General features: G+C 43.8%; 1 protein-coding gene across 3 annotated transcripts in view; it reads right to left on the bottom strand.

Moving 5' to 3' along the window:
• The window catches only part of NGF (nerve growth factor), a 61,307-nt gene that overhangs the window by 27,712 nt on the left and 14,758 nt on the right, over positions 1 to 18,837 (bottom strand). Inside the window, exon 2 of one of the 3 annotated variants that reach the window (XM_079979965.1) lies at positions 1,197 to 1,284. The exons of the other annotated variants lie outside the window; for them this stretch is intronic. The gene's annotated coding sequence lies outside the window, so the exon portion shown is untranslated. The remainder of the gene's footprint in view (positions 1 to 1,196; positions 1,285 to 18,837) is intronic. 3 annotated transcript variants of the gene reach the window in all.

Raw genomic sequence — 18,837 nt, 5'->3', positions numbered from 1 at the left:
ATTAATGATAATAATAATAATAATAATAATAATAATAATAATAATAGATTTATAGGTGCTAAAATGCATATTCTAGATTTGCATTAGTCAATGTTAATCCCATGGAAATGGCATATGTTAACCTAGAACACCTTCCTAAATGGTGTATCAGCTACCCCATTTAATCCTAGGCCATCAACACATGTAAAAACTAATTTCCTAATGATCCTTTAGGAAGCCTACCTCCTTCAACTGAGAGTTAGTTCAAAAGACAATACCAGAGTTTTAGAAAAGGTAGGTTGATGGTAATAAGCAGCATGCTGGAGAGAGAGATGTTGATATCTTATGAGAGGGACAGAAACTTCTTGGAATATTGATGCACTGACCTTCTTCCATAAGTAGGCTCAGGTTATAGAGATGTGTAAATAAACCATATAGTGTAAATAAACCACTATAGTGTCCATTGTGCCTCATTTCTGAAGGAAACACAAACCCTAGTTAAGTACCAAGACCCCTGGAATCTTGTGCACTGCTCAGCAGAGGTTTTTATCTCTGATATTCAGTTGTTTAGCATGCTGTACTAATCAGAGGGAGGGAAAGTAGCTATGGGTTGTAGTCTTAGGCCTGAGAAGGGGCAAATAAAGCCGAACACTTCCCACAAGACAGGGATCTTTTTAGTTCTGGCTTTATCTGGCCTATGTTCAGGCCTTTCAAAATGGAAAGGGATTTGACAGAATATAGTTTGCAAATGAACTTGCAAAGAATCATTTGAGAGCAGAGGTCACATTAAGGTTGCTGCTAATATGTAGTGTTATTTGTGTGTTACAAATACTAACACAGGATGTATCTACCTAAATAGTCTTTTAACACAGAACTGAAAAAGCAGTCACATTCTCCAGAACCTAAACAAATATTTTCCAGTTAGTAAGTGCTAGTCTGTCCTGAAATCAAATTGTGTAACTAGTGTTTTCCTCTCTGCCCTTCATGACCTGCAGAAACTTCCACCGATGATGGAGCTAATTTGTTTTCAGTTGCTTCAGATGGTGGGACATGAACCAATGGATTCAAATGACAAGCAAAAGTATTTAGAGTAAATATTAGGAAAAACTTCCTGGTGGCACAAGCTGATTGACAGTGGAACAGGCTGCCTCAGAAGGTGGTAGACTCTCCTTTGTTATAGTTGGTTTTTTTTAAGCAGAGCCTGGATGACCACCTACCAGCAATGCTGTAGTAGTGAGTGTCTTGCATCAGTGGGGGGATTGGATTACATGATCTTTGAGGTCTCTTCCATCTTTGATTATGGTTCTATGAAAGAGAATAGAAAAAAACAACAATCTGACTAAAGATGCATCTGCACAATAGTTCTGAAGGTTATCCAATGTGCATCAGATACCATGGTCCACAATCACAGAAGACTTCAGCTTGTTCTTGTCTGTACATATCAAAGATAGGAGATTTGGGTGGATCATAGGATAAGGTCAAGAAGTTTGCAAGGCAGCATTCATGCTTATGGAATGAGAAAGAAGCTACCTGCCTCTTCCCAGTCTCAGCTTTGTCCTCTTTCCAAATCACTTTGCGGTGAAATTACTTTGCAGACATGTCCCGAGATACTGTTATGTCACACAGCTGCACTGCAACAAGAGGCTCTGAACACAACCAAGCTCCACCTCATAGAACACACTCTTTGAATTCAGAGCGCAGGCTGGCCAGATGGTAGCTGATGTTACCATTTACTTTGTTTGGAAAGAAGGACTTGTATACTTCCAAACTGAACTAGGCTCTGGCCAGAAATCAGAGCCTGAGATATGCTCATACTAATCTACAGGGAAGCCTGGAACTCTTCCTACTGAGGGTTAAGGTCCACATGATGGGCAGGAAATACTGCAGGATTTGACATCATTAATAGCATTGCTCAAATGCAGAGCTTTAATATTACAGCGTACTACTTGTAATTCATTGTGTGCCCAGAGTTAATGATATCACATCCCTCAATGTGATATCATTAACTCTGGGGAAAACTACCTACTTACTTATATTGAAACAACAGTGTTGTCAATGGCAATAGTCCTAATATCCAGCTAGCATAAAAAAGAACTCCTATGAATAGTGGAAATTTCTAAGTAACAAAATGCAATGTTTTAAAAATTCAACAACTTTTGTTATGACATACTCTCCAAATCAGAAAAATATTAGCTGTCTCAAATGCAATCAAGGCAAATCAAAACATGACAGACTATGGTTTGTTCTCAACGTACTGCTTTCAATCTATACTGATTCTAGACCCTACCATCTATAAGGATGGGAGTGGTTATTTGATATGTGTTTGAAAACCCTCTCTTTGATTAGGTTATCCACATCTTTTCCTCCCTGCATATGCCCCAAGTGAATGAAGTAGGAAGTGGTGATTGTGATCTTGGTAAAAGGCTACCCACAACATCATTAGATATGAGTGTCTCTATCTGTTTTCAAATGGGCACACTGTAGGGTAATACAGAATGAATCTGCAATGAGCTTTTATTTTCTAAATGAAACCAGTTTCTCAATAAGCACATTTCAATGGGAACATATGCAATAGATTTAGATTGTGGACTACAAAGAAAAAAAAAAGTATTCAGTCTCCATCAATTCTGGAACAAAATGTTGTGTGTACATAGCCACCGTCTGTGCAATTATCCCTGGATCAACAGAAACTCTAAGCAACAGTTCTTCCATCTTCTCTGGATTCAGATTCAGCTAGCCCATCACTGTGTTCCAGCTCTGCTTTAGGACCTAACCTGCCCACGCCCTCTGATCAAATGGAGAAGAGAGATAGAGACATGCAGTGGCGTAGCGTGGGGGGTGCAGGGGGGGCCGGCCACACCGGGCGCAACATCTGGGGGGGGGTGCTCGCCGCCTCCGGAGTCGCCGAAGAGCCTCGGGCGCAGAGTTTAACTCTGAGCTGCCTGTGATGTGGGGGGCACGACTGTTCCGCGGGGTGTGTGGCATGGATCTGTACCGTTCGCCGCTTTGATCTGGCGCCTTTTGCGGAGAGCACAAGACGGGCACGTCGCCTTGCGGGAGCCGAGGAGAGGCACCTGGTTCAGTCCCACAGGGCGCGCTTCTCTTGCGAGCCCCCCCAGCCGCCTCCCGCTGCCCACGCCGCGCTTCTTCACCCCCGCCCCTTCTCCTCGCTGTCAGCAGCCGTCTGTGTCTGATTCAAGAGGAGAACGGGGGCGAGGCGAGGCGGCTGCAGCCAGCGACCCCCCTCCGCCGCCCGCCCCGGGGCTACCAGAAGCCCCCCTCGGCTTCAGCTGGGGACAGAGAGCTCGCCTGCTCTTCCCTGCGCGCCGCTGCCCCATTGGAAGGGCGGCGAGGAGCTGCAAGCCGGGGTGCGTGGCATGAGCCTCAGCCTTGGGGTTCAGGGGCCAGTGGTGGAAGCAGGGAGCGGCCCCCACCCCAGGGCCTGGCCAGTCGCAGGCCGGCCGGCCTGGCCACAAACCCCCTGCGGATGCGAGGCAGGAGCACTTGCCTCGCCCGGCCACTAAGGTGAGCGGATGCGAGGCGGCGGACCCACAGGTGGTGCAGCACTTTCCCCGGGTTGCTGGGCGCGGGGAGCCCTCGGGGCGCGGGAAGAGGCAGCGCTCCTGGCCACAGGTCTGAGGCCCGGATGCTGCCCGCCTCTCGTGGCGGGAGGGAGTTGCGCTGCCGCCGCCGCCGCCCGCAAGGAGCCAGCCACTCGCTGCCCGCGAGGCTCCTCTCTGGCCGGCCTGCCAGCTGGGCTCATCCTCCTTGCCAGCGCAGGCGGCGGGCTCTGCTCCCGGGGGACCTCCCGGGGAGCGCAGCAAAGGGGCGCCCTTCTCAGCCTCCCCAGCAAAGGGGCACAAGCAAAGGGCACATCCCGGCACCGTGGTCGTGCCCTTTGCTCCGCTGCGAGCCACGCTGCCGCTCGCCTTCGCCTTTCACAACAGCCCCGCAGGGTAGCCCAGGCTGCGAGATCAACCCAGCGAGAACTCTCCGAGGCTTCTCTTGGGCCCCAGACCAGCCCTCCAGCGCCGCCATGGCCGGTCTCTTGAGTCCGTTGCCAGGCCACGGAGGGCCAGCAGCCGAGCCTGACAAACGCAGAATATAGAGGCTTGGTGAGGGGGGGGGGCGCCACGGCATGGGGCGCAAATTACTTGCCTTGCCCCGGGTTAGGGGGCGCAAATTACTTGCCTTGCCCCGGGTGCTGACAACCCACGCTACGCCGCTGGAGACATGTATCATCAACCTCCCAAAGCTCTAACTTCATGCAGCAATTACATGTACATGTTGAATAGCACGGGGGAGAAGATGGATCACTGTGGGGGTCCACATGCCAATGTTTATGGGAAACAGCATCCCTTTCTGAGACCAACCAGACAAAAAGGACCAGAGCCACTGAAACACAGGACTTCACAGTCCAATGCAGACAAGATAGCTCAGAAGGATGCCATGGTGAATGGTAACAAAAGCCACCCACATATTCCAGAGAATCAAGAATAACTATATCTCCAATCCGTATCTGTCCATCATTTCCTGTGTCCATCTTATGTCCCTGAGAACATAAATAACTACAAAAGTCACAGACCGAAATTGAAATAAGCTAAGGAAAGGTTTTCAGTTCTATGTCAAGAGACCACTTAGGGTTACTGTGACAAACCTATGACCACAGGTAGAAACAATATGATATAGCTCTGCTTTCTGATTTCTCAAAACATGCTGGTATGCTTCTTGGAAACCCATAGGTGATATCCAATGTCATGTGAGCAGACTTCCCCATTCATTCCTCCATGGAATCCTCGTGCCCTCCAATCTACACCAGAGGGTCCGCCAACTTTCTGGCAAATATCTGGGAGATGCATAAATAAAAGTCCACTTTATTTGTGGATACAGTTGTGTACTATCCCTTGTTGTCTTTGATCATGGTAGCCAGGTTTACATATTACACAATTTACTTACTCTATTTTAAGGCAGATACATGCTCACATTCCTATCAATAATATCATAGCAAGGACAAGTTGCTATTTGGCGTAACCAGGAATGAAATAAATAAAAGCAATAGACTCCAAATTATATTACTCCAAAGTTTTATAGCTAACACTTTCTGCTGAGCAGAGGGAACTCCCACTTTTGCTCAATGCAAAGTGACTCTAAGATATCACATCAAATGTGCTGCCAGCAGAGCAAAAGTGATATGTATGATTCACTTACTTTGCTCCAGGCATTTAGGCTGAAGGAAGCTGATGCATAATTAAATAATCTTTTTTTTTTTTTTGCTTCCCTCTGTATAGTAACAGCTTTACTTTTACATGGTTTCGTGCTTTGATGTAAAGTATGCAGTTTATCTAGACAGACCACAATTAAACATGTAGGAAATACCTCACATGCTGATATGATGCCATATGTAATGCAAGAAAGAGTATCACAACTACACAAATAGAACCCTGTAACAAATCAATGCAGTACTGAGAACTCCTTTTCAGGATTCTAGTCAGTCACCCACTTACATATGGGCTACTCCTATCCCTGTCCTCCACTTCTGTTTCCTAACCGATAGTCAACATTCTGTGGCTACTGTTCAAGGTCAGTCCACTCTGAGTTATATTCTGATGGAATTACAAACTTGGTGGATCAGGGAAATGCTGTGGATTTCAGTAAGCCTCTTGATTTCAGTAAGCCTCTTGATTTCAGTAAGCCTCTTGACAAAGTCCCCCAGCATATTATTGTGAGGAAGTTAGTAAAATGTGGGCTGAACAAAGTAACTCTTAGGTGGCTTTGTAGCTGGTTGACTGACCAAACCCAAAAAGTACTCATTAATGGTTCCTCATCAGCCTGGGAAAAAGAACATGGTGATATATTACTGTGCCAAAATACTGGTGGAAGAGACTTGGTACAACCATTCCCTCTGATTAGAAGCTGTCAATCACAAAAGAGTTATCCAACTCCCGTCCCTCCAGCCTGGCATAAAAGTCACCCCTACTTTCACAGGATGAAAGTGTGTCTGCAAAAAGTTAAGCCTAACTTCACAGTTTTTTAAAGGTCCCTAAAGTCAAATGGTCCTGAACTACTGTGTAGAGCTCTGCTTCAGTTGGGGCACTTCAGAGAGACCCTGCTTTGGCCAAGCCTCAAATCTGCCTAAAATGTCCCACTTCAATTTGGGATTCAGGGCTTGTCTGGGTCTGATGCACACTCCTACTGGAAACTAACCTTCAGCTAGTATTGCTGGTAAGTGGCCAGGTTCATTTATTAACTTGGCGGCCACATTCTAGGAAAAGTTGCAGTTTTCAATCACTTTTCAAAGGCAGCTAAAATATAGTGTGCTGTAGTACTCATGTTTCTATAGTAGTTTTAATTTTTTTTAAAAAAGCATTTAAGTGTCATTCTGATAATCAGTGATGTCAAGCTTGTCTGCCAATGCTTGTGATGAGCAAATGTGTTTCACAACTCAACAAACTGTTTGTAGATCACTTGCTGGCAATCTGCAGACAGATGGATGGCAATATACCTGCTGATTCATCAATTAACTGGGCACAACAAAAACCTTTCTATTCACAATGATCCAGGAGGGCTCTTCTGTTCTTACTCTGTATGAGCTGAAGTATCTTATATTGTAAAGAAAACCCAAATCTATCATCAGAGATTGGTGATGGAGGAATTTAGCAAGTTCTTGCCATTTCTGAGAGGTGCTGAGTTTCATACTGGATCAGGAGCTAAATATAAATAACCGACATGGCAGAGAACAAAGGACAGGTAGGGAGAGGGTATGCACCATTTTGGGTTGCACTTGAAAGTTTTATACAAATATGAGTACGATTAACTCATATTTGATGAAACTGAGCATCGTGGGGCTTCTGAGTAAGTCTGCATGTGACTAAGACTGCAATCCTATACATACTTACCTAGGAGTAAGGCCCACTAAACACAATGGAACTTACTTCTGAGTAAACATAGGCAGGATTGTGCTGCATGTCCCATTCGAAACAATGGGAAAATTTAGTTGGGAAAAACTTAGTTTAAATGTTCTCATTGGATTTTAGAAGTGACTCGTTTTAGTTGGATCAGAACCTCAAAGGGGTTGTGGAGGGAACCATGGTGGTATTTTTCTTATTAAAGGAGCTGTGATAGTTAAACAAAACAAATTAAGTTGCTTATTTTCTGACTAAGAGCATGAGCTGGAAACCGATCCTGCTTCCTGAGCCAGGCAAATAGTAATATGCAAATATTTAATTATGATGATAATCTTATTGTCCTGGGGTAAATTGTGGGGGAGGATGGGAATAACTAGAAATTTGATGCAAGAGATATTTGAGTGGATTTGATAATGAAAACAAAGCATCTACAGGTATTCGCCTGCACAGCAAGTGAAAATCTACCTTTTCTAGAAGTATGGGCCAGATTTCAAACATTTTATTGTCAAACATAAATACAGCATTAATTTCATTCCTCTTTGAGTGGTTTTCCTCTTTAACCATTCATAATATCTATGGTCCCCTTCATGGATCACTGCCTTGCCGTGGCGAAGGGGCTTGAAGAACTCAGAGAAGCTATGAACTATGCCGAGCAGGGCACCCAAGATGAACAGGTCATAGTGGAGAGTTTTGACCAAACGTGATCCACCTGGAGGAGGAACCGGCAAGCCACTCCAGTATCCCTGCCAAGAAAACTCCATGGACAAAGACAACAGGCATATAAAAGTTATGACGCTGGAAGATGAGCCCCTCAGGTCAGAAGGCGTCCAACATGCTACTGGGGAAGAGCGGAGGGCAAGTACAAGTAGATCCAGAGCTGATGAAGCGGCTGGGCCAAAGCCGAAAGGACGCTCAGTTGCGGATATGCCTGGAAGCGAAAGGAAAGTCCAATGCTGTAAAGAAAAATATTGCATAGGAACCTGGAATGTAAGAACCATGAACATGGGTAAGTTGGAGGTGGTCAAAAATGAGATGGCAAGAATAAATATTGACATCCTGGGCATCAGTGAACTAAAATGGACGGGAATGGGTGAATTCAGTTCGGATGACCATCATATCTACTATTGTGGGCAAGAAACCCGTAAAAGAAATGGAGTGGCCCTCATAGTCAACAAAAGAGTGGCAAAAGCTGTACTGGGATGCAATCTCAAAAATGATAGAATGATCTCGATACGAATCCAAGGCAGACCTTTTAACATCACAGTAATCCAAGTTTATGCACCAACTACTGGTGCTGAAGAAACTGAAATTGACCAATTCTATGAAGACTTACAACACCTTATAGAAGTGACACCAAAGAAGGATGTTCTTCTCATTATAGGGGATTGGAATGCTAAAGTAGGGAGTCAAGAGATAAAAGGAACAACTGGCAAGTTTGGCCTTGGAGATCAAAACGAAGCAGGGCAAAGGCTAATAGAGTTCTGTCAAGAGAACAAGCTGGTCATCACAAACACGCTTTTCCAACAACACAAGAGACGACTCTACACATGGACATCACCAGATGGGCAGCATCGAAATCAGATTGATTATATTCTCTGCAGCCAAAGATGGAGAAGCTCTATACAGTCAGCAAAAACAAGACCTGGAGCTGACTGTAGCTCAGATCATCAGCTTCTTATAGCAAAATTCAAGCTTAAACTGAAGAAAGTAGGAAAAACCACTGGGCCGGTAAGATACAATCTAAGTCAAATCCCTTATGAATACACAGTGGAAGTGAGGAACAGGTTTAAGGATTTAGATTTGGTGGACAGAGTGCCTGAAGAACTATGGATGGAGGCTCGTAACATTATACAGGAGGCAGCAACGAAAACCATCCCAATGAAAAGGAAATGCAAGAAAGCAAAGTGGCTGTCCAATGAGGCCTTACAAATAGCGGGGGAGAGAAGGCAAGCAAAATGCAAGGGAGATCGTGAAACATACAGGAAATTGAATGCAGATTTCCAAAGAATAGCAAGGAGAGACAAGAAGACCTTCTTAAACAAGCAATGCAAAAAAATAGAGGAAAGCAATAGAATGGGAAGAACCAGAGATCTGTTCAAGAAAATTGGAGATATGAAAGGAACATTTCGTACAAAGATTTCCATAATAAAGGACAAAAGTGGAAAGGACCTAACAGAAGCAGAAGACATCAAGAAGAGGTGGCAAGAATACACAGAGGAATTATATCAGAAAGAAACGGATGTCTCATATACCCCAGGTAGTGTGGTTGCTGACCTTGAGCCAGACATCCTGGAGAGTGAAGTCAAATGGGCCTTAGAAAGCACTGCAAATAACAAGGCCAGTGGAAGTGATGGTATTCCAGCTGAACTATTTAAAATTTTAAAAGATGATGCTGTTAAGGTGCTACACTCAATATGCCAGCAAGTTTGGAAAACTCAGCAGTGGCCAGAAGATTGGAGAAGATCACTCTACATCCCAATCCTAAAGAAGGGCAGTGCCAAAGAATGCTCCAACTATCGCACAATTGCACTAATTTCTCACGCTAGCAAGGTTATGCTTAAAATTCTACAAGGAAGGCTCAAGCAGTATGTGGACCGAGAACTCCCAGAAGTGCAAGCTGGATTTAGAAGAGGCAGAGGAACCAGAGACCAAATTGCAAACATGCGCTGGATTATGGAGAAAGCTAGAGAGTTCCAGAAAGACATTTACTTCTGCTTCATTGACTATGCAAAAGCCTTTGACTGTGTCGACCATGGCAAACTATGGCAAGTTCTTAAAGAAATGGGAGTGCCTGATCACCTCATCTGTCTCCTGAGAAATCTCTATGTGGGACAAGAAGCTACAGTTAGAACTGGATATGGAACAACTGACTGGTTCAAAATTGGGAAAGGAGTACGACAAGGCTGCATTTTGTCTCCCTGCTTATTTAACTTATATGCAGAATTCATCATGCGAAAGGCTGGGCTGGATGAATCCCTAGCCGGAATTAAGATTGCCGGAAGAAATATCAACAACCTCAGATATGCAGATGACACAACCTTGATGGCAGAAAGTGAGGAGGAATTAAAGAACCTTTTATTGAGGGTGAAAGAGGAGAGTGCAAAATATGGTCTGAAGCTCAACATCAAAAAAACGAAGATCATGGCTACGGGTCCCATCACCTCCTGGCAAATAGAAGGGGAAGAAATGGAGGCAGTGAGAGATTTTACTTTCTTGGGCTCCATGATCACTGCAGATGGTGACAGCAGCCACGAAATTAAAAGACGCCTGCTTCTTGGGAGAAGGGCAATGACAGGCCTAGACAGCATCTTGAGAAGTAGAGACATCACCTTGCCAACAAAGGTCCGTATAGTTAAAGCTATGGTTTTCCCAGTAGTGATGTATGGAAGTGAGAGCTGGACCATAAAGAAGGCTGATCGCCGAAGAATTGATGCTTTTGAATTATGGTGCTGGAGGAGACTCTTGAGAGTCCCATGGACTGCAAGAAGATCAAACCTCTCCATTCTGAAGGAAATCAGCCCTGAGTGCTCACTGGAAGGACAGATTGTGAAGCTGAGGCTCCAGTACTTTGGCCACCTCATGAGAAGAGAAGACTCCCTGGAGAAGACCCTGATGTTGGGAAAGATGGAGGGCACAAGGAGAAGGGGGCGACAGAGGACGAGATGGTTGGATAGTGTTTTCGAGGTTACCAGCATGAGTCTGACCAAGCTGCGGGGGGCAGTGGAGGACAGGAGTGCCTGGCGTTCTCTGGTCCATGGGGTCACGAAGAGTCGGACACGACTAAACGACTAAACAACAACAACAATATCTATGGTGAAATGCCCTTTTGGGGTTCTTCACAATTGACACCCTGTTGCTGATACACCTTTTCTGGGGAAAGGTATCATAGAGGGTGGTCAGGGCATAGCTGCAGGCACTCTTGGATGAAACTGATTTTCTAGATACATTTCAATCTGAATTCAGGCCTGTACATATATACAGGGAGAGAGATGGGGTGTGTGACCCTGTTGATCTCTCAGTGACCTTTGATACCATTGACCACAGTATTCTACTGGATTGGCTCTGTGAGATGGGAGTGCAGAATACTGTGTTACACTGGCTCTGCTGCTCCTACCTACAGGACTAATTCCAGGGCATGGGCAATTGCCCTTTGGGCTGCTGGGAGTTGTTTTGTAGGGTGCCACAGGACACTACTTTGTCCCCTATGCTACATCTATAAGAGGCCACTGGGGTTGGTCATGAGGAGTTATTTGGAGCACAGTTTCATTAGTACATGGATGACACATAGATCTTTGTCTGTAGCATCTGAATCAGGAGGTGCCATGTAAATCACAAATTAATCCCTAATCTCAATAATAATTGTCTGGATGAGAGCCAATAAACTGAAATTAAATCCAAGTAAGACAAAAGGCCAAGTAGTTTCCAGGTCTGGGAAATTGGTCAGTTGCTTGCTCTGAATGGGATTGCACTCCCCCCGAAAGAATAGGTGTGTAACTTGGGGGGACTCCTAGATCCAGCATTGTCACTGAAGGCTCAAGTGTCTTTAGTCACTAGGACACTAGCTGGTATGCTAGCTACAACTGTTCCTGGACAGGGATAGCTAGGCAACAGTGATCCATGTAGTGGTGACCTCTAGACTGGATTACTTTAATGCACTTTACATCAGGCTGCCCTTAAGAAAATAAGAGCTTCTTGGGTCAGGCCAATGGCCCATCTAGTCCAGTATCTTCTTCTCACAGTGGCCAATGGGAAGCCTGCAAGCAGGACTAGAGTACAATAGCATGTTCCCCTCCTGCGGTCTCCAGCCAGTGGCATTCAGAAGCACACTACCTATGACTGTGAAGGCAGCATAGTCCTCATGGCTAGAAATCATCCAAGTTGGTGGCTCTCACTGTCTCCTGTGGGAGCTAATTCCACAGTTTAACAATGCACTGTGTGAAGAAATACCATCTTTTGTCTGCACTTGCATTCGATTGGGAAGCTGCAGATAGTACAAAATACTGCTGCATGGTTGCTCTCTGGGGCATCTTATCAGGAACATGTGACCCTTCTGTTGATAGTGATGCACTGGCTGCCAATCTGCTACTAAGCTAGGTTCAATGTTATACTACCGGTGCATAAAGCTCTATGCAATTCTGAACAACAGAATCTGAGAAACTGCCCCAGTCATTTACATTTGCGGAGGAGCATCTGTTGATGGTGACATACACCTTTGCAGTAAGGCATGATGTGACCTTAGCACTGTGGCACCTGCTCTCTGTAATTCCCTTTCTTCAAAAGTGAACCCCAATATTGGTTAGTGTTTTCAATGTCTGTTGAAAACTTTTCTTTTCTCAGAAGCCTTCTCAAATCAGATAGTTTTTAATTCTTGTTGATTTATGTGTTTTAATACTATTTTATTATCTATGTTTTATATTCAGATATTTTCTGAATTCTGATAAATTCTGAAACAAACAAAAGCCAGCACTGATCCTGCCCTGCCCTGCTGTGATACTAAAGTGTTTGGCCCTAATAGGATTAAGGAGATTTTTGCTCCACTTCAGGCAGCAAAATGTCTTCGGCCAGCACTACATGTAATCCTTGCACTGTTATAAAAAGGTAAAGGTAAAGGACCCCTGGCAGTTAAGTCCAGTCGCGAACGACTCTGGGGTTGCAGCGCTCATCTCGCTTTACAGGCCGAGGGAGCCGGCGTTTGTCCGCAGAGAGTTTTTCCGGGTCGTGTGGCCAGCATGACTTAAGCTGCTTCTGGCACAACCAGAGCAGAGCACGGAATTGTCGTTTACCTTCCTGCCGGAGCGGTACCTATTTATCTACTTGCACTTTTGGTGTTCTTTCTAACTGCTAGGTTGGCAGGAGTTGGGACCAAGCAACGGGAGCATACCCCGTTGTGGGGATTTGAACCGCTGACCTTCTGATTAGCAAGCCCAAGAGGCTCAGTGGTTTAGACCACAGCGCCACCCGCATCCCATGGGTGTACTGTTATACCTTCCACTAAATATAGGTGAATGTGTAGGGGAAAGATCAGGACTCGGAACCTGCAGGCCATGTTTACAGTGAGGATGTGCACAAACATAGAATGTCAGCACAATGCGCAGTGATGTAGCTGCAGAGCAGCAATTAGGCAAAGCCTGATGGAAAATCCATATTCCAATCTACTGCAAGTCAGTATTAATTAGACAGCAAAACAGATGGTCATGGTTACAGTCTGGTATCATTATATTGCCATGGCTATTCACTGTAAAAGCTTCATAAACATATTTCCTCTTGTCTGGTCATTTTATATGCACTTTAAGGAATATTTAATAAGGCATTAAAACAAACCTCCCTCACTAATCTGGAATAATTGGTTCAAGATATATAACTGAACAGTCATGATCTTATGCCAATTCCTCCATTATATATGGACTTGTCAGAATTAAAAAAAAACACTAAAAGTGGTTCATGCTGTGTGAATACACACACAGGCACACACACGATCCCCAAATTAATTCTGCAAAAGCACAATATTAGCATTTAAAGGTTTCAGATTACACATTATTTGTACTGTATGTAGGGCACCTTTAAGGAGCTCAGGGCAGCATGTATTCCATTTCCCCCCTCAAAGACTTCATGTGGTAAATTAGGCTGAAGGGTGTGTGAGGGAGAATGCAAAGAGAGTAAGTCAACACGGGTACAAAATGGCACTTTGATTCCCTCTTGTTAAGACTTCTGGAATGAGATAGACAGATAATATGCCATATTCAATGCCATGTGGTCAGTTTAAGGGCTGATCAGGGATTTGATTCCAGATCTTATCCGCCTGATGTCAGCACTTCGCTTTCCAACAGCTATCAAAATGGAGTTGCCCTCTGCCCCCAACCCCACCCCTATGTGACTAAGAGCTTTGATAGGGACAAGTCCCATTGGCACCAACAGGACTTTTTTCTAAGGTCCTTAGTTACACTGGGGAGGGCAATTTCCATTCCAATTATGATATGTCTTGGGTGGGGTGGGAGAGTGAAAATTGTTTCTTTTTTAGACTCCTCAGTTCCTGTAATTAGTTCAGGAAAAACAAAATATGTTCCAAGGCATTGTATTATTGACACAAGACTTGCGATAGCACAAGATAAGATGCACGTTCCAACTGAGGCAGGGAAGAAATCCTGCTCACACTATTATCAGTGTCCTAGAGCGAGTGATTAGACATTCACTGCTGAAGGGTAAAGGACAGGTTGATGATACCTGACAACTGATTTTTACTTTATTTTTTAAATTAATATTTTCCAGATTGCCTTGTTTATAATAGAAAAGCTTGGCCATTACATGTGTTTTGCCATTTAAACTTGTGTACTTTTGTAAACCAGTGAGAAATTAGGAAGCAGTTGATATGGAGGGGGCTGGAGTTTATAAACACACAGACATTATAACCAGCTTGAAATAATTTTGACAGCCCTAAAGGAAGGAGCACAATGGCATCACTTAACTCCTATCACAAGCTGACTTCTATTTTTGGAAGAAACTAAGGTCCTACTGAGATACAGCTCTGATAATACAGGCTAGATCAGCAGCTTGTAAACGGAATACTCTTTCCTTACATACTTTTGTGGCTTAAATTTTCATATGTTTTAGTAAAATCTGCCTATATTTTACAGGACTCAAAATACTAATACTAATGCCTGAGATGAAAAAGAAGGAAAGCATTGTCAAGTGCAGCCAAAGTTGGAGGGAGTTGGATTTGGGAAGCAGTAAGATACTTTTGTTGAGTATTTATAGAACATACTGTATTTTTCTGTATATAAGACAATGCTTTTTGCTAAAAAAAAATTAGGCAAAAATTGGGTGTCGTCTTACACATGGATAGTGAATGCAGAGGGGGGATGTGCAATTAATGGCAGCAGCAAGCAGGAGATTGTCAGCGGCGATTGGTGGGTGATTGGTGGCTGCAGTAAGGCCTGCTGACAATTGGCTGTGGCTGTGGCAATTGGGCAGGCAATTGGTGGCTGTGGTGAGGCAGGTAGATGATTGGCGGCTGCAGCAAGTGGGCGGGTGGGCTGTTGGTGGTGGTGAGCAAGCAGACAATTGGTGGCCACTGCAAGGTGTGCGATCAGCAGTGGCTGTGGCAAGCGATCGGCAGTGGCGGGCAGGCAGGTGGGCGATTGGAGGAAGTGACCTCCCACCCCCCCAAAGCTAAACAACTTAATTTCTTAATTTTGGGTTAAAATAAATAGGGATCGTCTTATACATGGGGGCAACTTATACAGAGAAAAATATGGTAAAATACTGGAGGTAAGTCCCACTGAACTCAATGGGGCTCCTGAGTCACAATGTATAGGATTGCACTGCACATCACTCTTATTTCAACAGAACAGTTATGAGTGTATAACCCTCCCATAAACTGACTGCACTGCAAAATTTGGAGAAGTGTAAATTTCAAAGGATAGTTATGTTTCAGTTGGCATTTTGTTTCTGAACCTGCAAATTAGGTTAATTTTCCTTTAAAATTCTTAGCAAACTGAATTTCTCCCACACCCCTAGATATACATAGGACTGTGCAGTAAGTCCTAGATCTATCCAACAGTGGCCTTTAAATATTGCTGTGAAAACCACCTTCATAAACCAATGATATCTGTCCATTCTTTTATCATGTATACCAAGAACTACAATGTTTATTCTTGTAATACTTTTGGCTATTCTCTTTGGGTCATACCTTCCTAAACCTTTTTCTGTTTGGGTTCCAATATACAGGTACAAAGGTGAGTAAGATTGTATTTGCTGCCTGCCTGAAAGATATCCTGCTTAATACCAGGTTAAGCATTGCTAAGGAGGGAGTTCCAACCTCTTGACTGGCACAGCCATGCATGGAAAGAAGTATTTGTATTGGAAGTCAAAGTGCTAAGGAGTATGTTTAGGATCACAGGTAGGCAGAACACCTCAGCAACAGCTTGGGAAGAGCTAGTCCCAATATGTATTTGTCCAGTAACTAATGCAATATACATGGACATCTTATACATTTCCGAGCACAATTCAAAGTGTTGGTGCTGACCTTTAAAGCCCTAAACGGCCTCAGTCCTGTATACCTAAAGGAGCGTCTCCACCCCCATTGTTCAGCCTGGACACTGAGGTCCAGTGCCGAGGGCCTTCTGGCACTTCCCTCACTGCAATAAATGAGGTTACAGGGAACCAGGCAGAGGGCCTTCTCGGTAGTGGCACCTGCCCTGTAGAACACCCTCCCATCAGATGTCAAGGAAATAAGCAACTATCTTACTTTTAAAAGACATCTGAAGGCAGCCTTGTATAGGGAAGTTTTTAATGTTTAATGCTGTATTGTGTTTTTAATATTTGGTTAGGAGCCGCCCAGAGTGGCTGGGGAAACCCAGCAATGGGCGGATATAAATAAATTAATAATAATAATAATAATAATAATAATAATAATAGCCCAGCACTGAAACCTAGTGCAAAACGTGGCAGCTTTCATTGTCCTCTGCAGAGTTATACATCTCTGCAGTATTGAGTAGAAAAAAGTTAAAATACTTTAGGAGTAACATAGCAACAAAAAAGCAAGTAAAATAACCTTAAGCCTCACACTTGCTTGCCACAAAGACTACTGAAAGAGTACTTTTCTCTCTTGTGACTCATGATTTATTCTCAATCGATTTCTGGAATGAGAAAACAGTAAGAGAAACAAGGGTGTATGGGCATAGGTCAAGAAGAAGATTGCCATAGAATGGAATGGAAAACTGGAAGGAAGCAGCTAATGGAGAAAGGAAAAGCAACATGGGAAGGGAGTATCTCTGTTTTGGACTAGCTTAGCGATACAAACTTGTTAGACATACACTTCTGGAAAATTTTACTGTTTCATCTTGGTAACAGTACACAGGCCCACCCCCTTCCTAAGCCAGTAACTTCAAACAATACACAGAGGGGAAATCTTAATTTTGATGGCTTTTGGATCAGGCCTCAGGAAAATGACTACATGTCTGGGCTGCTGTTTTGTGGAGGAAAATTGGAAGAGGAGATCTGAGAAGCACTTCCCCTAAAGCAAAATCACATTCATGCACTCTCTGCATGGCATGCCTTCCTTAACTGATTGATCAACAATGTACGGCTAACAGGTTAATTTTGCAATGAAGTACAGGAATGGAAGCAACACAATAAATGCACCTCACAGCCCAACCTAGGGTAGGTCTTCTGCTTACGTACTAGGTCCTCCACAGGAGAACTTTATTGTGCAATCCTCCCAGGTGATTGTGCCTTTGGGTTTCACTTGTACCACTTCTTGGGAGGGGACCATGAACTGATGCACACTTATGCAAGGGAGCTACTTCCATGCAGTTCCATGCCACTCAGATAATGTATACACAGGATGCTTCAATGGAAGGGGAATGGGGCAAGCCCGTGCACCCCCAACACATGTGCTTTGGATGGGTAAGGGTGGGGTGTGGGTTTTTTTGTTTAAATCCCCTACTGCTATTCATTGAAGTCTACTATCATAATCTGGTCTACATGCTGGCTGTGAGATATTTGTGGATTTGCCTATGCAGCTTTGCATTGTTGTCAGAAACACAGCATTAGCACACTTTATCTCAGCCCCAAGCTATATTAACTGTTGTAACTTAGGTGTGATATTGTTATGGAATACAGTTCACACCACCAGTTGCCAACTTTTTAAAAACAGGCACACTTCTGTGCCTTTAGCATGGCACATACCTGTGTGAAAGGTAACTGCAATTTATCACTCAGCTCATTCAAGAGTAATTACTTCTTATTCTTCAAGGGAAACATGTCAACAGTTCTTTATATTAGCTAAAAGTATTCTCCTGAACATTCACGTCAATAAATGTCATTCTTTATCCCAGAGTAAAATACTAAAGGCTGCAACATTGTTCAATCTGTCTGCCAAGTCATTTCTAGACTCCAGTTTGAAGTGCTGATTATTACATACAAAGTCTTTAAACCATTTGGGGGCAGATTTTTTGATGGACTGTCTTCTTCCACATTAACATGCTCACAAACTGTATATTTCACCAGAGGCCTTGTTCTGTGGCCCACTGTATTTAAGCTAATCCACAGTACCCTGTTAAGGGAACTCCCTCTCCAGGAGGCCAGATTGGTCCATTATTTAATGACTGTACCTTGCAAGCTGCAAAATCATTCTTCTGTTTTGCCAGACCTTTAGTCTGGGCTGAGTTTCTGTTCCCCTGCAAGGATGTGTTTCATTGGTTCCAATTTTAGAAGTTACTACTTTTTATTAGTTATTGTACTTTTGCATTTTATTGTTTGCTTTTAATGGATTACAAATTGCCTTAGGGGCCCATCTGAGAAAAAAGGCAGGGTGCAAATATTTAGAGAAATAAATAAAATGAAATAACATAGGAGAAGAGGCTTGGAATCACATAAGTTGCCTCTCTGTTTGCCAGAAGAGCTGACCGCTTGATTGGAAGAGGTGTGTCTCTTTGGGTAATGTTTCATTTCTTTGGATTGCTAATCAAAGCATGGCAAATATGACAAAAAAACCCACAAAAAACAAGCATCACCAGACATATTATTAATAGCAGCCCCCAGTAAAATGCAATCCAATGAGTGGGAATGGTGGCAAAAGTTGAGAGCAGAGCTGGGAAACCTCTGTCCACCCTCCACCGATACTGCAGCAATATAACTCCCATCATCCCTGACTATGCTGACTAGAGCTGATAAGAATTGAAGTCCAACAACTTCTGCAGGCTGAAAGGTTTCCCAGCCCTGGCTTATAGCATCTGATGAGAAGTGCTGTTACACAGTTATCAATAGCACTGCAGTTGAGATTAGGGCCTGAAAGTCCCAATTCCTTACTGTTTCAGGTGGAGCTAGTAAAAGCACTTGTGTTTCCCCCAACGTTAAGTGAGATGCAGTAATAGTACAAGATGTCTACACCTACAGTATGATCGAAGGAAGCAGTGTCACAGCTGCAAGAAGCCAAGTACTTAGGAATGAAGAA

This window comes from Podarcis cretensis, assembly GCF_951804945.1.
Source record: "Podarcis cretensis genome assembly, chromosome: 6".
Lineage (NCBI taxonomy): Eukaryota > Metazoa > Chordata > Lepidosauria > Squamata > Lacertidae > Podarcis > Podarcis cretensis.
This window is presented reverse-complemented; position numbering and strand designations above follow the sequence as displayed.